Source organism: Thermobia domestica, chromosome 13 (assembly GCF_964235325.1).
Source record: "Thermobia domestica chromosome 13, izTheDome1.hap1.1, whole genome shotgun sequence".
Lineage (NCBI taxonomy): Eukaryota > Metazoa > Arthropoda > Insecta > Zygentoma > Lepismatidae > Thermobia > Thermobia domestica.
In genome coordinates this window covers 102,889,359-102,908,618 of record NC_137466.1, presented here as the reverse complement: position 1 = coordinate 102,908,618, position 19,260 = coordinate 102,889,359, and positions in this window count along the sequence as shown.

The following is a 19,260-nucleotide window of genomic DNA, read 5'->3' as shown; positions in this document are numbered from 1 at the left end:
TTAGCGTCCCTTTCAGCAGCGAGGCTATATGAGACGTGGACCTACTGATTAACGTGGAATCCGAACCACATGAGCGAAAAATTGAGTATCTCACAAGCCGTTCAACTGAGAGCTGAAATTCAGCATATAACTCTTTATTAAAAATAAAGAGAATATGTCCTGGCATTTTTTAAAATTATCTTTTATGAGCGGGGGGACAGGGGTGCATTTTCTATATATTGGAAATTGGTAGTGGGTTGATTTGTAAAAATAATCGAAAACGATTGATATTAGTTGAGAAACAAATTGAGAATGCAAATTAAAGTTTTTTTTTGAATTTTATACCCACTGCTTTCTATTTATAATTGCTGAAGCTGGTGTTTAATATATGGAGCGTTCCGAGCATAAGGCAATCAAGCCATAAAGTTAGAGAAAAATGGCCATAAAATTTGTATTCTAAACTTAATTACATGGGCATTTTCAATTAGTACGGCATGCTTAATTATATAGAAAATTAGTTTCTCTCTCTCTCTTTCTCTGTTTTTTTTTACGTTCGTCTACTTTTCCTTGATTTGAAACTTTCAAATTTCACCCTATTTTCTACTGAAATGTGTGTGTAAGGCAACAAAGAAATAATTATATATGATAAATTTAAATTCATTTTAATTTGGAAGATGAGAAACACTTTGCCATTATATATCGTAAAGGTCAGACCCACCAGTATTGTAACAGAGAGGTGCTTGAGCCATTAACGGTAGAAATTCAAACTCCGATAAGTGATAAATTCACAGTCTTGTTTTATTACAAGTGTAACCTCTTTAGCCAATGGAGAGGAGGACGTGGGCCATCGGTCAGAGTTGATGTCGATGGGTTTTGGTGGGTCGGAGTTGGTCACAATGGTTCAGAGTGGTTCATAGTTGGTGGTGGGTCAGAGTGGATCACGATGGTTGATGGATCAGAGTGGGCCAATGGGGCATTTGGGTGGTGGGTGATAGTGGTCATGGTGGGTCGTGGATCAAATTTTCATTGACCCACACCATCTCTGGTTAAAATTGTACTAAAGATAAGAGGCACCGAAGATGCATGTCGGCTATTATGCTCAAATTTTGCTCATGGATAGTACTCCACCAGGAAGCAATAAATCTGAAACGGTTCACGGTATCACCTTCTAGAACTCGAGATGTAGGGGTTTGTCTGATTGGCTAAATTAAGACGTCAATGATTTATCCTTCAACAACCAAGCTTTTTATGATCGTTTCCGTGGGGAAGTCAGAAGAACACGTGCCTAGTAATCATAATATTGATAGTTTGCGTCCACCCCGGGTATTTGTTTTGTGTTTTTGATTCACCTAAACATAAACAAATCACACATATAGGCATTTTGACATATTTTGGGAGAGTAATTTTGTGGTTCGTTGGCGTTTCATCGCGTCTCTGCTGCTGGTAGTAAAGTTTTCAAAATGGAACTTGGGCCACCACGGATCGTCGCTGCGGGGCCACCGATTTCTGGCGAGAGGTCAATAGTTGACCATCTGTAGTCCACCGACCTTACAGCTTAGAGTAATGAACGATGTCTTTGCCTTGTAGAGTTCATGACTACCGACGTCGGCAGTCAACTAGCTTTTAGTATTCCTTTACTAACCATCTATTGTTCATGTTTGTACACGGTGTTGTCATAATAATAATAATAATAATAATAATAATAATAATAATAATAATAATAATAATAATAATAATAATAATAATAATAATAATTATAATTATTATTATTATTATTATTATTATTATTATTATTATTATTATTATTATTATTTGTAGTACCGGTAATAGTAGTATAATTGATGATAGAATAATTATTGTCTATGTATTGTCCAGGTAGGACTACACACAGGATTTTGCTCGTTTTGGTTCGACTTGACTCTAATCCGAGTCGAGTTGGAAGATATTTTTCGCGCCGAGTCCAAGAGTAGACCTCAAAGATGTCTGTTTCGAGTCGAGTCGAGTTTCAAAGAAAAGTCGTTCGTGCCCATCCCTACTAATGAGAGCTTAATCGGAGTTAAGCGAAATTGAAAGTCTCACTATTTATCTAAGCGACCCCGAAAACTATGAATCTAATATCGATCATTTTCTACCAATCTTTTATATGTATCCCCCTCTCATTCACCATAGGTAACCCGACAGCACTCGTTTCGAAACTATAAGAAATGTGGTTAAAATTACTCTAGGCCAGTGGTTCTCAATCTAATTCCTATCACGATCCCCTTTTATCACACGCTCTTGCCAGCGACCCTTTTATAATTTGTTTTATAATAAGCTTGTGTGGGATTTTTAACATACCTATTTCTATAATAGTAGAATCCATTTTTTTGTTTATAGTGAACAGTGCCATGGAAAATCAGCGCCCGGGGCGAGAGTATAGTACGATGTCACCGTATATATGAGTGACGTCGACAGACTAGCTACGAAGCGCCACCATGGTTGGCACGAAGCTCAATAACATTTTCAAAATAAACCCTACCTTTCCTTAATTTTGAGCACATTTTATTACGTTTTTCCTTCTATTTTACACATGTGCACATGCACTTTCCTAACATGAGTAACACACTTCCTCCGAAATGTGTGGCTCCTTTTTTCGGCGCCCGGCACTGACAGTGGATACAGTAACGGTAATATCTATATTCCCAACGACGAAGGTGCTGGTTCAAGATGGATGTTAAACTCCTTCATTGAAGAGGCCATTAACGTATCCGATCTAAGCCCACAACTTCTTGACCAAATAATAGAATGATCATGCGACAAGTCTTTGCAACTGTTTTTTTGTAACGAAGACTTGGACAAGTTCTGCCTGATGAGGAGAGAAGAATATCCTGGTCTGGGGATTGCTGCTTTAAAAGTAATAATTCCATTTGCTATATCGTACTTGTGCGAAAGTGTGTTTTTTATGGTAAACATTAAAACAAAGATAAGAAATCGCTTATCAGTTGAAAATGGCTTGATAATGTTCGTCATGAAGATTGGACCGGACATTGCTGAACTAGTGAAATTACACCATGCTTAGGTGTCTCATTAGGTTTTAATTTTAATTGTATTTCAATGTGCAGGTTTTGTTGCATGTGTATTTTTCTAGTATTTCTATATACAGTTCTCATTAGTTTTATATCATACCTCTTTGATTTAAATTCATTTTTAAACAACTCTACTAACTAACTAACTCTATGGCCTATGGAACCCGGAGGTTCAATGACGCGTTCACAAAAGCTCTACACTGACTTCTATCCTTAGCCAATTGGATCCAGTTTCTACTTTGTATTCGTATCTCAGCGAAATCCATCTTAATATTGTCCTCCCATCTGCGCCTAGGTCTTCCTAATGGTCGTTTTCCGATTGGTCTTCCAGTCAAGATTTTGAAAGCGTTTCTACTTTCTTCCATTCTAGCTACATGACCTGCCCACCTAAGCCTTCTAGACTTGACGACCCTAACAATGTTGGGTAAACCGTATAAATTATGTAGTTCCTCGTTATGAAGTTTCCGCCATTCCCCATTCCCGTTCCTCTTGGGTCCGAATATTCGTCTAAGGATCTTGTTCTCAAATACTTTCAGTCTATGTTCTTCCCTCAAAGTAAGCGACCATGTTTCGCAACCATACAGAACAACAGGCATGATTATCGTTTTGTATATTTTAAGCTTCAAATTTCTCGACAGAATTCGCGACGACAAGACTTTGAACCGAATAGTAACACGAATTCTACACCCTTTGAAAATGTTCAGTAGACTTATTTTTTATTGTTCTTTACAGTGTGTATAAAAAACAAAAGTATGCCTATCAGAACAAAATTAAAAATAATATTTAAAAATAATTTCTGGTATTAGATTCTAACTATATTTATCTCTTCCGCCTATCTTCGCGATCCCCTAGGGGCCGCGACTCCCAGGTTGAGAAACCCTGCCCTAGGCATACATGAGTTATGTTGGAACATACATACATACACTTTTATGTTTATAAATGCAGATAAGAGAGAGTTGAGAGAGAGCGATTAAGGAATTACCGCTCTCAATCTCTTCACTTTACTTTTGCGATTCGCGAATTTCTTACGTTTCAGTTTGGGTCTAGCTAGTTTTTTGTCTTGGACCACGATCCGATTTTCGATATGCTCTACCTAAATGCTGTAATGCGAATATTGAGAAGTTATCTGCGATGAAAGTAGCTGCAAATAAATACATTACGTAACTTATTTATTGCTATTACACGATTTTTTAAATTTGTATTCAATATTCACACATAACACACCGACGTTCTGTCAATACCTCAGATGTTATATTTTAAAGATAAGAATTACTTATGTCGTGAAATGATATGAATATATATATTCAACTGATATATACAACTGATGATATGAATATATATATTCAACTGATATATACAACTGATGAATTGTAATGTAACTATTTTACATAATTTTCATGCATTGAGGAAAGTAGAATATCATAAAAGAATTTCACCTGAACGGGTATCGAACTCACGATTTAAACGCTCGGTAGTGTACCACTGAGCTAACATGACCGCTTTTCGGAAGCTGCTTCTGAAATATAACTGAGCTCATACGTAAATGCTCTTTTCCGTATGGAAATCACAATGACGAAACGAGAGTGTGAATACATAGTCTCGAAATATTGTATCATTAAGTATTTCAATGTTACTTTTTTCTACACTTAATACCATTTCAACATGTCTTATTATATTTAACAGAAGGAAAAACATATCTGTACATCGTTTCCCGATTACTAAGGTTGGCTTTGGAGGTTCGAACCAGCAGCTTTAGTTTACTGTTTTCCGAAGATACCCGAAGTTGGACTTCGAAAGAGTTTGTCTCAAAACACTATCATCATATCGCTCAATCTGTTTGGTATATGGTATATGTTTTTATACGTGTAAAGTCGTCAGTATAACAATTCATTCTTTAAACAGCTTTTCGTATGTATTAATATTCCTTTATAAAAACTGTTTTTGATATTATTATTACGGCACACCATTTTCAGATTTCTTTCGCGAGTCGTTGACCAAGTCGTTCCCCACCAGCGTTGCCAGACTCACAGGTCGGAATTATTCCAAAACCTGATCGAACTTATGCTAGATTCGGTCAAATTATGCTAGATCCTCATAATTACTAATTCAGGAGTTTAAAAAAACGAAGTTGAGATACGATAACGTAACTTAAAATACACAGAGAGCAAGAATGCAATACTTCACGCACCAAAATTTTAACTCAGCTAAATTAATGCAGTCGTTGCCAGACTCAATGGCGTATATATCGTATAAATGAATGCAAAGTTTTTGTTTACATATTTTGAAAGAAAATTACTTCGCAGCATAAGGGGAGTTGGGAATCGTCTGCTATGGGGGGGGGCGGCAGATTTTTGGTCGGTCTCGGAGCTGTCATTTCAGGAATAAATATGATCATGAAGTCAGAAATAAAGATGGTGAAGTTGTCAAAAAGTTGGGGGGAGAATGGCCCCCATAGCTCCGCCCATGCCTCGGAGTTAAAGGATTAGAAAACCCTGGGTGGAGCCACAAAAAATCCCAAAGACGTTTCGAACTTACTTCGGAAAATAAGACTGCCTGTATGGTTTACCGACTGTATGAATCAATGGAAGAGGATACATTTCTGCCGTTCTTTTTCTTCCCACGACCAACTTCTTTCTCATCTCCAGGTTTTACGGCTTTCTGATAAACTTGCTGAAATTGTGCTAGATTTGGGCAGGATGCTAAAAGCAAGATGCTAGATGCTAGAGACATGCAAATTATGCTAGATCTAGCATCATTATGCTAGATCTGGCAACGCTGTTCCCCACAATAGGCGTGTCGTGCAAGTAACCAATCATACGTCAGGTACTAGCTTTTACCTATTGCTTCCTTCTCACAGCTCAGAACATTGGTAACTATGGATAGACGTACAGCAGTAATTACTTTATGGGAGTTGGAAGGTTATTCTGCAACTGCAGCTAGCAGGCGAGTAGGTGTCCCGGCCTCTACAGGAAGGCGATGGATTCGGAAATATGGTGCTACAGGTCAGACTGATAATTTACGATCTCCTGGTCGTCCGCATGTGTCAACCGAAGCCCAAGATGCGAGATTAGTAAACGAAGCCCGGTTAGACCCACTAAGGACGTCTAGACAGCTAAGGGAAGTTTCTCTCTTTCCTGGTAGAAAGCATACAGCTCTGCGAAGGCTTCGTCATGCTGGGTTACGTGGCCGTGTTGCTGCCGTGAAGGAAAAACTCTCAGACGACCACAAAATTTACCGTCTCGCGTTTGCACAGGCGAATGTGGGTCTCAATTGGGAAAACGTAGTTTTCTCAGATGAATCCATATTCACAACATCAAAGAAGGGACGCCGTTTTGTGTATCGTCCGAGAGGCACCCGATATGACCATGGATATGTGGCTGCTTGCAATCGCAGTGGCCATGTATCTATTTTATGTTGGGGTTGGATTTCCAGTCGCGGAGCAGGACAGCTTCATAGAATTGAAGGACATCTGGACAATGCTCAGTACTTAGACATTATTAGTAATATCATGGTGCTATCTGTACGAGTATTTCAGCCTGATGGTGTAATTCAGTTCCAGCAATACCAGTCGCCAATACATACTTCCCGTGTGATTCAGGAATGGTTCGCAGGGCATCCTGAGAATGATTTAATCGACTGGCCGCTCGTGGAGCAGACCTCAATCTCATGGAAAATATGTGGGCAGAAGTGAAGCGTACTCTAAGGGAAAGTTGGCCCCAGGCAGATCCACCAAGAACTCAGGATGACCTGTGGCATCTTGTTTCCGAAGCATGGCTGGAGGTAGGGGAAGGAGATAGATTTGTCACCCATGTAATAGATTCCATGCCCAGAAGAATGGAGCGTGTACTAAATTCAGAAGGGTCTTGGACACAATATTAATGTTCCCGCCTTAACTCCCGAAAACAGCCCTTTTCAGGGCTACCTAAACGCTTCTGAAAATATTTCTAGAAGTAAACCACTCCTTGTATCCGATTTCTGTGCAATCCTACTAACAAAAGAATGCTTATTAGCTGTAGGCTTTGAACTCAAGACCTCTTTATTGGCAAGTCCGTACTCTACCAGTGAGCTAACATGAACACGCAAACCCAACCTGAAGAAACACGACTTTCAATTTCTGGTATTCGATGACAATGATGCTCATATACTTGGCAAATGTTGTATTCAACTTGGGATGTTCCGCAACACATACACACACACACATAAACAAAGCGAAAGAGAGAGAGAGAGAGAGAGAGAGAGAGATGAATATACAAAAGCATATTCAACGTATTCGAATGAGACTCTAAGTAACGACATTCCGTTCTAAAGAGAGTTTGTGTTTCTTCCCGTGACGTTAAGGGGATCGGGAAAAGTTATGTGTCTTGAAGCAGGATACGACTTTGGATACTCTGTTTATACACTTTCTATATCCGTAGGAATATATTGTATTTCACGAATATAAATGACATGCTGTAATGAGAATATTGAGAAGTTACATCTGTATGACAAATAGATGCAAATAAATACACTACATAACTTATTTATTGCTATTGAACGAGTTTCTTAAGTTGTATTTACATCCTCATATATAATACCGACCTACTGTGAAAATTATCTCAGATGTTATATTTTAAACATAATAATTACTATGTTCTGCAATGATTATGTTATATATACACAACTTATGTATTCTAATGTAATTATTTTATATAATTTTTCATGCATTGCGGAAAATATAATTTTAAAAAAAAGGACTAACTTAGACGGGATTCGAACTCTCAACCTTAAGAGTTGAAATCCGACAACTTACCAATGAGCTAACGCAAGGACTTCTAGAACAATGCTTCTAGCGATGTATAACGGATCTCAAGATAATTATGACATTCATATCCATTACAAACGCTGTTTCTGTTCTACTTTGACTTTTATTTTAGTACTCAGGCGATAATTATGTTCTATTTCTTAACTTTGAGCATTCTTTTACATATGGAAAGATTCTTTAACGTATTTAAATGTTCCATTACGTATGGAGAGCTAAATGACAAACAAGCATGTGCTGACATTAAAAAAAGAAAAAAGGTTTCGAAATATTGTATCATTAAGTATTTCAATCAATGTTGCTTTTTTAAACACTTGGTAACAAGTCTTATTATATTTAAAAGAAGAAAAACAAATCTGCAAACTTTTTCCCGATTGCAAAGGCTCTCTTGGAGGTTCGAACCTGGCTTACTTTTTCCCGAAGATACCCGAAGCTGGACTTAGAAAATGATTGCCTCAAAACACCAGTAAAGAATGCGCTCAACCTTTTTGAGACAAGGTTTACTCTCAGAGAGGAAGGAGTTCAAATATTTTCAAATAAACCTATTCTAACAATGTGAAGAGCGGGCGTTTCAGCTAGTACCCATATCAACATAAAATCAAAAATGGACTTCCATTAACATTTTTTTAAAAATTTCCTTGTGAATAGTTTACCGGTGCATTTCCTAAAACCTGTGATTCTAACTTAACACACTGTCAAGACCCATGTTCCTATAAGGTAATATTCTGAAAACAATGATAATAATAACAAATGTAATGTATTATAATACATACATACAGTATGTATGCGTGCAATATGTACGTAGGGTATATATCTATAAATGCTTTCACATTCTGAAAAAAAAAAACTTTTGGTTTGCTTTTAATATGAGGGGGCAGAGTGATTCAGTGGTAGAGCGCTTACTTTTGGTGTGTGGGGTCCGCAGTTCGATTCCCGGCCAAGTAAATTTATGGTAGACAACATCGTGTCCGTGGGTTTTCTCTGGAGTACTCCCGTTTCCTCACTTTCTCATTCCACAAATTCTACAATCATCATTCAGTTGTCTTAATCTCCATCTCCCTTAGCCTAAAGGGCATAACCGTGGGACGTTAAACTGAAAGATTTCATTTCATTTCTTTTCAGTGAAAGTCAAGAAATAAAGCAGGTGATGAATTTCTTCAGACACCAATGATTGGGAGCATGTCGCACTTCAATATCATCGATGTTTGATGTTTGATCAGTATAACTAGATCCTTAGCCGGAAAGGCATAACCGTGGGACGTTAAACTGAAAGTTTTTTTTTTTTTTTGTATGTGAAAAGCCCAGCTCCCTGAAAAGGTTATCCTCTTATGGAAAACTTGCTAGGTACACTACTAAACTTCTTGTCATATATCTTACCCTATTTGATATGATTTTTCAGTAACTTGTGGTCTCCTTATTGATATTGGGATCTAGTGTTCTACACTAAATTCAGTTACCATAGTCTCTCTGAAAAGTTATATTCTGATAATACACGAATCGTAAACTTCAACTTCCTTTCATTCTACATCTACGAGATCTTTGATATCTTTGGTAGGTCAACGACCTTCTGCTTTGTAATCAGTTTTCGTTTTTACTTAAGTGCATAAACAAACATCATGTCCAAATATACAATAGAGATAGAGTTGTAGCCCGAAGTATTATGTCAATGAAACGCTATGCAGCAACATCGTATAATGTGTAGAGTACAATACAAGCCTTATTCAAATATTTTCTTTTGTTCACACACACACATACACATACATGTACACAATTATTCGTTATAATTATAATTAAGAATCATTTATGAAATTTATAAAAACAATAATTTAATGAAACTCAGTTTTAAACATCACTGGATTGTTAACGCAAACAAAATTTCTTGTGGCTAGTCTTGTTCAGAAATGAAGAACTCCACAGACGTTTCTGTAAATAATCATAACGGTTACCAATGCGATTAAGAGCTAATATGAACAAAAGGATTTTTTCTGCCTTTAAACAGTATCCAGTGGTTATAAGAGTTTTATTACTATATGGCAATAAAATTCATATTATCCGGAATAATGAGTTTTGCACGTAATCAAGATATGCAGATATCTGGATAATTGGAGAAATAATAATAATAATAATAATAATAAAGTGGTTATGTTGTGATATAAAAACCTCCCAAATCACTTTTGTTTAATAAAAAAATAGGCTAGCTAAATAGGCTATGTTGAAAATAAAACCACTTTTATAATAAAGAAAGGAAAAACGCCAATATCCATCCTGGCCATGTTTTGAGGTCACCCATAGAATTCTTTTTCCAGGGCCGTCCTTAAGCCGATGGGACCGATTGCTTCCAATCGGGCCCCGCGCTACTGCCATCTATTCTACTCTCCAGTCTAATCTATTCTCTAGTGCCGTTTTAGCAGTATATTAGGCTCCAGAGCAAACAAGTGTGTTGTGGTCTCTATGTCTAAATTTTGCTCCTAATACATATAATTAATACATGGCATTCTGCTCGCGGGGTCCCGGCCAAGTGGCAATGGTACCGTAAGCAAATATTTTCTGAATTTAATGCTGCAGCAGTTTATTTTTCTACATTTACAACTTCTTTTGTAAAAATAGATATTATGTCCAGGAAGTATTCTGCACACCCCTAAAACTCCTCCAGATTTCCTTACACACACCCCTGAGCGTAAAAATATTCTTTTCTTTGAGTTTGTGTAAAAATGTATATCATTATTCTGGGTGCACACTGTTTTTTTATTTTGAGCACCCCACTAAATAAAAGTTCCTGGCGTTCTTACTGATTATATCATATGATACTAACCGTGAATACCGTGATGGCATCAAATAAATCAGCCTCAGTGGGACTTTTCTACATATATTTCTCTTATTATAGCTATATTAAGAATACAAAACCAGAGGACAAACTTCGCCCTCCCCTGGGGAAAATCCCGTGGATGTATTTTTTAAATCAAGTCAGGAAAAACAAATGGTTACTAGTGCGTACTGAATAGATGGCTGCATATGAAGGTGTGTCTTCTAATTCGAATAATCCAATGGAAAATATGTCATCCATCTTCCATCAGTTCCTTAAGGTTTGTGATCGTCCCATCACCATTTCATTTTGTCCGCGGTCGATAACGATTTCAAGCTTATTATACCTTTCATAAGTAGCTACCTACGATCTTTTCACTAGCGTACATTAGGTTTTCCTGACTTCAATTTTTTCAAAAAGATACAGTTGTTAAGAAATCTTTGAACCAACGCATTCATATCAATGTGCATTTCATTATGCCTTACTTATGGAAGCATAGTTCCGTTGTATTTCTCATAAAATTCTAGAATAATTTGATATATTACATGACTCCCTTCCTATTTAAAAAAGTCGAGCGAGATACAAGATGACCGACTTCAAGATGACGGCCATGATAATCATACCCTCAAATAGATGTCTACTTCCTCCTGATGTCGGTTAATGTGCTTTTGTTTTTCATCCGTTTACCCGTTTTACAAATAAAATGAAATTTTCAAACTTGAAACACATTGTTATGGCTTATTCTGATTGATCGATCAGATTTTTGGCCATTGTGGCCGTCTTTATGGACGGAAGCACATTAAATTTTGCTTACTTTTGTTTCTTGATATTCCAAACTTCTTTGACAAGTTTGGCCAAGAAACTACATTTCGGCATCGATAGGTTTACTTGTAAGAGAAGAAAACTATGAAATACTGGTACAGAACCTTCTTGAAAAATTGCGAGACACAAGGGTGAAATATGTATTTTAAAATTCATTCACTATCTGCATTTCCATTTGAGTTATTTCTCTGAGAAGTTGTAAACAATGAACAGGGTGAGCGTTTTCACCGGAACATTTTGCAGATGGAAAAACGTTATAAAGGGTATAACCACTAGACCAGCATATACTATATATATATATATATATATATATATATATATATATATATATATATATATATATAGAGAGAGAGAGAGAGAGAGAGAGAGAGAGAGAGAGAGGCCTATATGATGTCTCAAAAGTCCCATAAAGACATAGGGTAATTTAATTCTTATCAGAGTTACAACAAAATGTAAGAGAGGAAATCGTCTTCAAATATGATATTTTCAATCTAAAGTTAAGGATTTTTATTTATTTATTTATTTATTTTTTAAATCGGACGAGTCGTTTGGGCTGTGCATTCTTTATGCGCACAATGTTAAATGAAAATGCAACGTTGCTATTTACCTGGACCCACAACGTGAGTGAATGAAGTTAATGTTTGAAATGGGAGCTAGCTATCGACACGTTAGCATAAAAGTCAGTTCTACAGGCCTTGGTGCAAGTTAGTTGTAAACACTGGGGCCCCGCATCACCTAAGGTCGACCCTGTCTTTTTCAACCTGTTAACAATAACCTCACACTAACTAACACATGACAATATATTGAATATTATATTTACGTAGCTTATACGTGCAAAAAAAAAAACCTTAAATATACCGTGAGACAATTCATCGCAGCAACACGTTATTCCATACACGAGGAATCTTGGATCCTGACAGTCTCTTAACACTTCGCCCTCCCGCTGACGTGTATTCACTGCTGTCATTGCTTACCTTTTGCCTATATCAGGGTGTCTACTAAAATTCCAAAATGAAATTTCGTGACTTTCTCGTGACCTTTTCTTTATCAAACCATAAAATTTTGGAACATTCTCAAGAGCGAAGTTGGATACGAATTAGGCCGAATTTTCATATATGCGATTTGGTAGCGATTTTGTAGCGATTTTGTAGGTCTAAAGCCGACCATAGACATCTTTGGTGGTGAATTTTGATGTTTTGTAGAACAAAATTTTCCAGTTAGTCACGAAATAACAATCGTGACCCAAAAGCTAAATTTCATTACTTTTTCTTGACTTTCATGACCGTTTTCTCATTTCGTGACTTTTTAGTGACTTTCGGGACCGATAGATACCCTGTATATGAACCTACCTCCAATTCAGAGTATATCTGAAAATTCTGTTGGACTTATGTCTAGGAGTTATGCCCTGTAAATAATTCCTTGCACACACATTGCACATTTGTTGAAATATGTGTTTTAGGATTTCATGCCTATTTACGCTGATATGAACTGTCATTCCACGGTTTTTCGTCTTGAAAATAGTGTGTTACTATGTAATTTTTCCACGTCTTTGCAATAAAGGTCTGCACGGGCCGGATTTTTTTTTAACCCGGGCCGGAATGGCCCGTGAACTTATACTGTGAGTCCCGACCCGAGTCCGAAATATGTTTCAGCATTTAGGCCCGAGCTCGTGTGATAATCAAATAAGCCCGAAATACAGAAACTTAATAATTAACGTAAAAGAGTATTTTTATTGACAGCAATTAGAAGTTTAATTTTGCAGTTGCGCTTTAAAAATTCTCCAGAAAGAACGGTCCAGTAAATATCGTTGTACAGTATATTTTCAAAGTTAGGCCCGAGAAATATGGTTGTATATTTAAAAATTTACATCCCAAGCCCGGCCCGGATCCGAAGTAACATATGGTTTGTAGGCCCGAGTACAGCTCGCGTGCCGGGTCGGGCTTAAGCCCGCGGGCTCGGCTCGACCCCGTGCAGACCTCTACTGTGGAAGGCTCTCCCTAGGTCTGAAACTATACACTTTTCTCCACAGGTCCATATGAACTTTTTTTTTATTATTTTGATATGAAGCATCACCTCTTGTAATTTGCTGATATCGTTCATTAATACCCTGTATATTAGGGTTAACAGAAATTGGAAAGGTCAAGACATTGAAAAATAGCTTATGGTTTATAATTGACGTGGCTTACAGAAAAAAAAAAAAAAGAATTGAACCAAACAAATTTGAATTCACGTTATGGGCAGCCATACAATGGCAGATTCAAAGGTAATTTAGTCAGTAAGGCGTCCAGCTGCCAAGGCATGGGTTCGATCTTCGGAGATAGGAAAATGTTCTCGTCCTACCCACGTTATAATGAAACTCAGAGGTTCGTCCAACCTCTATAATGAGTACTGGGAGAAGCTAGGAATCACTACTACATCACCTCTACGAGCCCATGAAGAGCAGTGATTTCAGATTTCCCCGTGGGTACTTTGAATTTACGGGGTTTAATGTAGCCTGCCCACGTCGAGCACAGTCGGAGATATTCTCCGGGGAGGGGGGGAATTCGTTGCTTTGGGGCAAGAATACCCTCGGTATCCTCTGAAATCAAAGCTTTTATTTCCATACACAGGCTTTGGGTCTTCGTGACTTGTCCCGAAAAAAATGGAGAGGATCAACCATTACTTCACTTTTGTAAGTTCTATGCCGATATATAGGCTACTGCATATAAGATAACATGTTATATGAAATAAAGTCCGGCAACAATTTCCCTCCACTGGAATTAAATGTAACTACACTACGATGCGGAAGCGCACAATGTCCCAAAAGATTTGCAACCCAAATTTTGATCGAGTATATTTTTTGAAGTAAGAATGATAGAGATATGATTTTTGTGACAAAAGTTAGCGTTGTCTATGGAGATATTTTAAGAAAAAAAAAAACGAGACAGATAGTAACGTTAAAATTTAGTAACCGTTTAAGTAACCAGAAATGCAGTTCAAAAAAAATTGCAAATTGCTTATAATCAATTGCGAGGAGCAGAAAAAAAATTAATCGTGGTAATTCTTAATGTAAATGTTTAATATATATCAATATTGGGGCAAAAACTGAATGTTGTTTTGCAGCTATTTTGCTATTTTTTTTTTTTTTTTACGTATTCAGAAAAAAAAAACTTTTTAAAAATAAAATAGAGCATAAAACGAAACGTTGAGATAGCTCAATTGAGATGTTCAGTAGGCGAGCGATCAGACGAGCATTGTCCAAGGAAGTAATGGAACATTATGTCCAACGAGGAGGTGTAAGGCGTTGCGTGTCACATGAGTTCTTGCGTTATCTTGCTGGAAAAAGGCTCTAGGAAGGACCTGTAACAAAGGGACTACACCCGATTCCCTAGTTAAAAAGATAGATAATGCAATTCAGACGCGAATAGGCAGGAAATCCAATACCAAAATGCCAGGTGCAAAAGTAGTGCGGCGATACAGGATGCAAGCGTAGTCCTTTCTACTGTCACAAAACCGCCCACAATCATCTTGATGCTAGATAGAAGAGGTATTCATCCGAGAAGAGGTTGTCGTGCTAGTAGATTCATGCGTAACGTTTGCGACATCATTATAGTCGCACATGCTTATGTTAGGCAGTTAAATGTAACCTCAGCAGTGGGTACCGTGAAAATATACTGTCTCGCTAGACAACGAACTATTCATGGGAATACTAGTTGCTGTGCAACAATCTCGAATTCGTGCGTGAATCTATGACTGAAAATAATTATCCCCTTTGAGCCGACTTTCATCCTACATTTCGTTCTCGATTTATAGATATTTTTTGCACTTTTCCGACGAATATTTTGCCTGTCATAACACCGAAAGGAAGCATTTCTACACTCTAGTTGGTCTATACTTTTTGTATTTTAGTGTCAGAAATCACCTCTAAATTGTTGGCAGTGTTGTTTCGAAATATTTTGAATACATATTTGGTGCACATATTTTCCGATTTTTCCGGTGAGTTATTGCTGAAGACGACTTGAGCGTTCATTAGGATAATCAAAGTATGAATATACTTCGGAGATGGAGGTTTGATCCACAATATCTCCCCTTTTACCTGGGCACAGATTAATTATTATTGAGCTTACTTGTAGGTAAAATGAAATTAGGTATTCGGTACCAAGACCATCAATTTTTGAAGATCAATGAAGGACCGAAGTTTTCTCACAATCATCACTGGAAAAAAAAAATTAGGGAGCACTAAACCAAGTGTAATTATAATAGACATCTTGTATATACAGTACAATAATAGGCAAAAACTAGAAGAAATGACCTCTCTCCGTCCCCTTCTATTCTCAACTCATGCTGCTCTATGTATTACGAAATTTATGAAATGCTTTATTCCCGTTTCAATCTTTCTGACTTTAGTATTAAAGAGGAAATTATTAAATCTGCATTTCTGGTTTCAACAGAAATATTTGGGCGTAGTTGGAATATATTATTCCCTACCAACGACAAATTTCGGCCAAGAAAAAATTGTGTCAAAAATCTGATCTGATAAAAATCTAAAGTAAAACTGATGAAATTCGTGAAAAGGGGAAACTCCAACAATTCTTACCGCAAAGTATTTTAACATACTGTAACAGAAAAAGTTCTTCTCAGCAGAATTTCGAATCTTTGGTTACCTAAAATTATTATATTTCATTGTTGCTGCACCAAATTTACAAATGGGTAACTGAACGGCTCTTACACATTTTATTGTAAATAGTATTTGATCTAGTACACCACTTTTAATGCACTTTTCTTGACGTTGAATAGGCGTAATTCTTTGTGTGTTATTGTAAACTTATTCAAACTTTATTCATACCCAGAGCTGAAAAAAAAAAAAATGCTGTTATCCATATTTAACTCAACGATCCTCTCTTCATTGCAGGGAGCAATTTTAGTGCCTCGCCGTTCTCTTTTATCTACTGCTTTGAAAACACCCTTATTTCAGCACCAACTTCAGCATAAAGTAATATATTATAACTACTTGCATGAAGTAGGTCGCTTGTCGAATCGATATTATGCTGTGTTTGATCTATCAACCTTGAGGTAGTTCGATTTTCGGTGGGATAGCCTTCAGATCTGAACACATTACAGTGGTTCGGATTCAACCTTAAACTGTCCCATGTAGCCTCCTTGCTGGAAAGGGACGCTAACCGTCAACTTTACACTTCAATTTTGAATGTAATGAAAGATTGAACAATATGATAATCCTTATGAATCTTACAATATGACATAGGAGCCCTTTTTCTATGGTCCACCAAGCGCCTCCTAAGTTTACCTGACATTTTCCCAACTGGAACATATTCAATGTTTCTAATCCCCTTGAATATGATGTTGATTAAAGCGTCTTATTCTTGTGTAAATTATGCACTTAATAGGAAATATCAGTTTAAATGATTCAACTTTATTATTATTATTATTATTATTATTATTGACTCTACCCCCAAAATTTCAATGACGAACTTCTCTTTATGAAGCTCCTCCCCTTTGCAATTTTGAAGCCTCATTATATTCAAATCTTAGTCTACAATGGCTTGCATTAAACTAAATGAAATATTTCCTTCGTTAATCTCTTCGATTTCTCTCGACAAAGACAAATCCCCTGCTAATTTGTATTTATTTTCGCTAACAGTCAAGCATAAAGTTGAACATTCTCTGGTGATAGTCGACCATCTTGAAAACCGTTGTACAAAAATTAATACCCCTATACTTACTACCGCAAATACATTGCGTTTTCCTGATTGTTCCAGCCTAAGTATTCAGCACGTTTCTAACAAAACTTAATGCAGTATGCTCACTGTGTTTACTTTAAAAAACATCACCTACTTCGCAATTTTGGGAATTAATTTATAAGATCATCTGCACAATCAATAACAATTATGTTTAATTTGCGAACATCATTATCTTTATTCTAAATTCTAGAACACTTATTTTCCATGACCGTTAGATGTACTACAGATTGTTCGTTTTATATCGAACCGATTTTGAAGACGACTAATCACCTTGCAAGAAACCTCGCCAGTAGCTTGTTAGATAAAAGTAAAGCAAGGTCATAATTATGTATTCATAACACGTAGCAAGCTGCTTTACTTTTCTGCTTGTTAAAATCAAACTTGACATTGATAAATAGCTTTGAATTACATATTCCGTGAAGATGTTGTACATAATAATTGTTTTTACGGGCGGTCTTTTTTATAGTATGACAGTTTGAAGAATGGATACACCTTTTTTCCGGTGAAAAGAAATGTTAATTGGACAAGCAGAATACAGAAAAAACCTTTCGGAAATAAAATATGCAGATCACACACGTAGAACAAGGTAATTCATTAATATGCAGCACATGTAACGCGGCAGCTGCTGCTGGAGAATATGCTAGAAATTTGGATCGTTGGTATGAGTGAAAGAAAGCACTGGAAACTTCCAGATCTTTTTTTAATTTATTATTGTTGGAATAGGGGAAAGAACACACTCGAAACTTCTGGAAAGATTGAAGGGCATATAAATACTGATGCATTTGCATGATGTGTATATTTAGAAAGAATACAGCAGGAACATCAAGTGTTAACTTTGCGAAGAAGATATTTTACTACTAGGAGAGATTGGAAGATTGGTAAGTAATAACGTTGTAGTTTTCTTGTATTATACTTGTTTACTTTTATATGGGAAAGGGACATATTGTAATTGTTGGGAGTATAAGGGGGACGGAACTGTTTGGTTTTATCGGGAATTAATTGCGGATTTTCCGGCATTGAAAATGATATGACTCGGTGTACTTTTATGGAATTATAACGTGACTAAGATATAGTATAATGTAATATGGAGGGTAGAGGGAATCATCATTAATGATTGCACCGGGAATCGAACCAGAGCTTTTCCACGTGAAAAGCCGTACGACAAACACTTTGCTTAGCAGATGTTGTTACTTATATGTAGCTATGAATTGTGTAAGACATAACAGGTATATAAAAATATATTGTACAGAAAGTTAGCAGAATGCGCCCCGGGACTCGAATTACTATTCTCCCACGTGGAGAACCGTACGACAAACATTTTGCTTGCAGTGCGAACTTGTTACTTATATATAGTTATGAATTGTGTAAGACATAACAGGTATATATGAATTATATTGTACAGGAAGTCAACAGAATGCGCCCCCGGGAATCGAATGAGTATTCTCCCAGGTGGAGAACCGTACGCTAAATTTTATGCTTAGCAGATATTGTTACTTATATATAGCTATGAATTGTGTATGACATAACAGGTATATATAAATTATATTGTACAGAAAGTTACCAGAATGCGCCCCGGGAATCGAACCAGAACTCTTCCACGTGAAAGCCGTACGACAAACATTTTGCTTAGCAGATGTTGTTACTTATATGTAGCTATGAATTGTGTAAGATATAACAGGTATATATAAATTATATTGTACAGAAAGTTAGCAGAATGCACCCCCGGGAATCGAACCAGGGCTATCCTACGTGGAGAACCGCACGCTTGCTTGCACTGTAGACTTTTTTAGTTATAAATGCTATATTTTACAATCTTATATTGGATAGGTAGTTAATAGAATGCGCCCCGGGAATCGAACAATGGCTCTTTTACATGCAAAGCCAATATGGTTGAACGTTATTGTTACGTTGAATATTATATTTTGTAATTTGAAAAGTTGTAATACGGTAACTAATTGCATTTTTTCTTTTTTGTTTTAGGTGCTGAAGCAAATAATAAAGTGATAGGAGCGAGAAAAGCAGAGAGCACGAAAGGCGTGGATTGGAATTGAATTA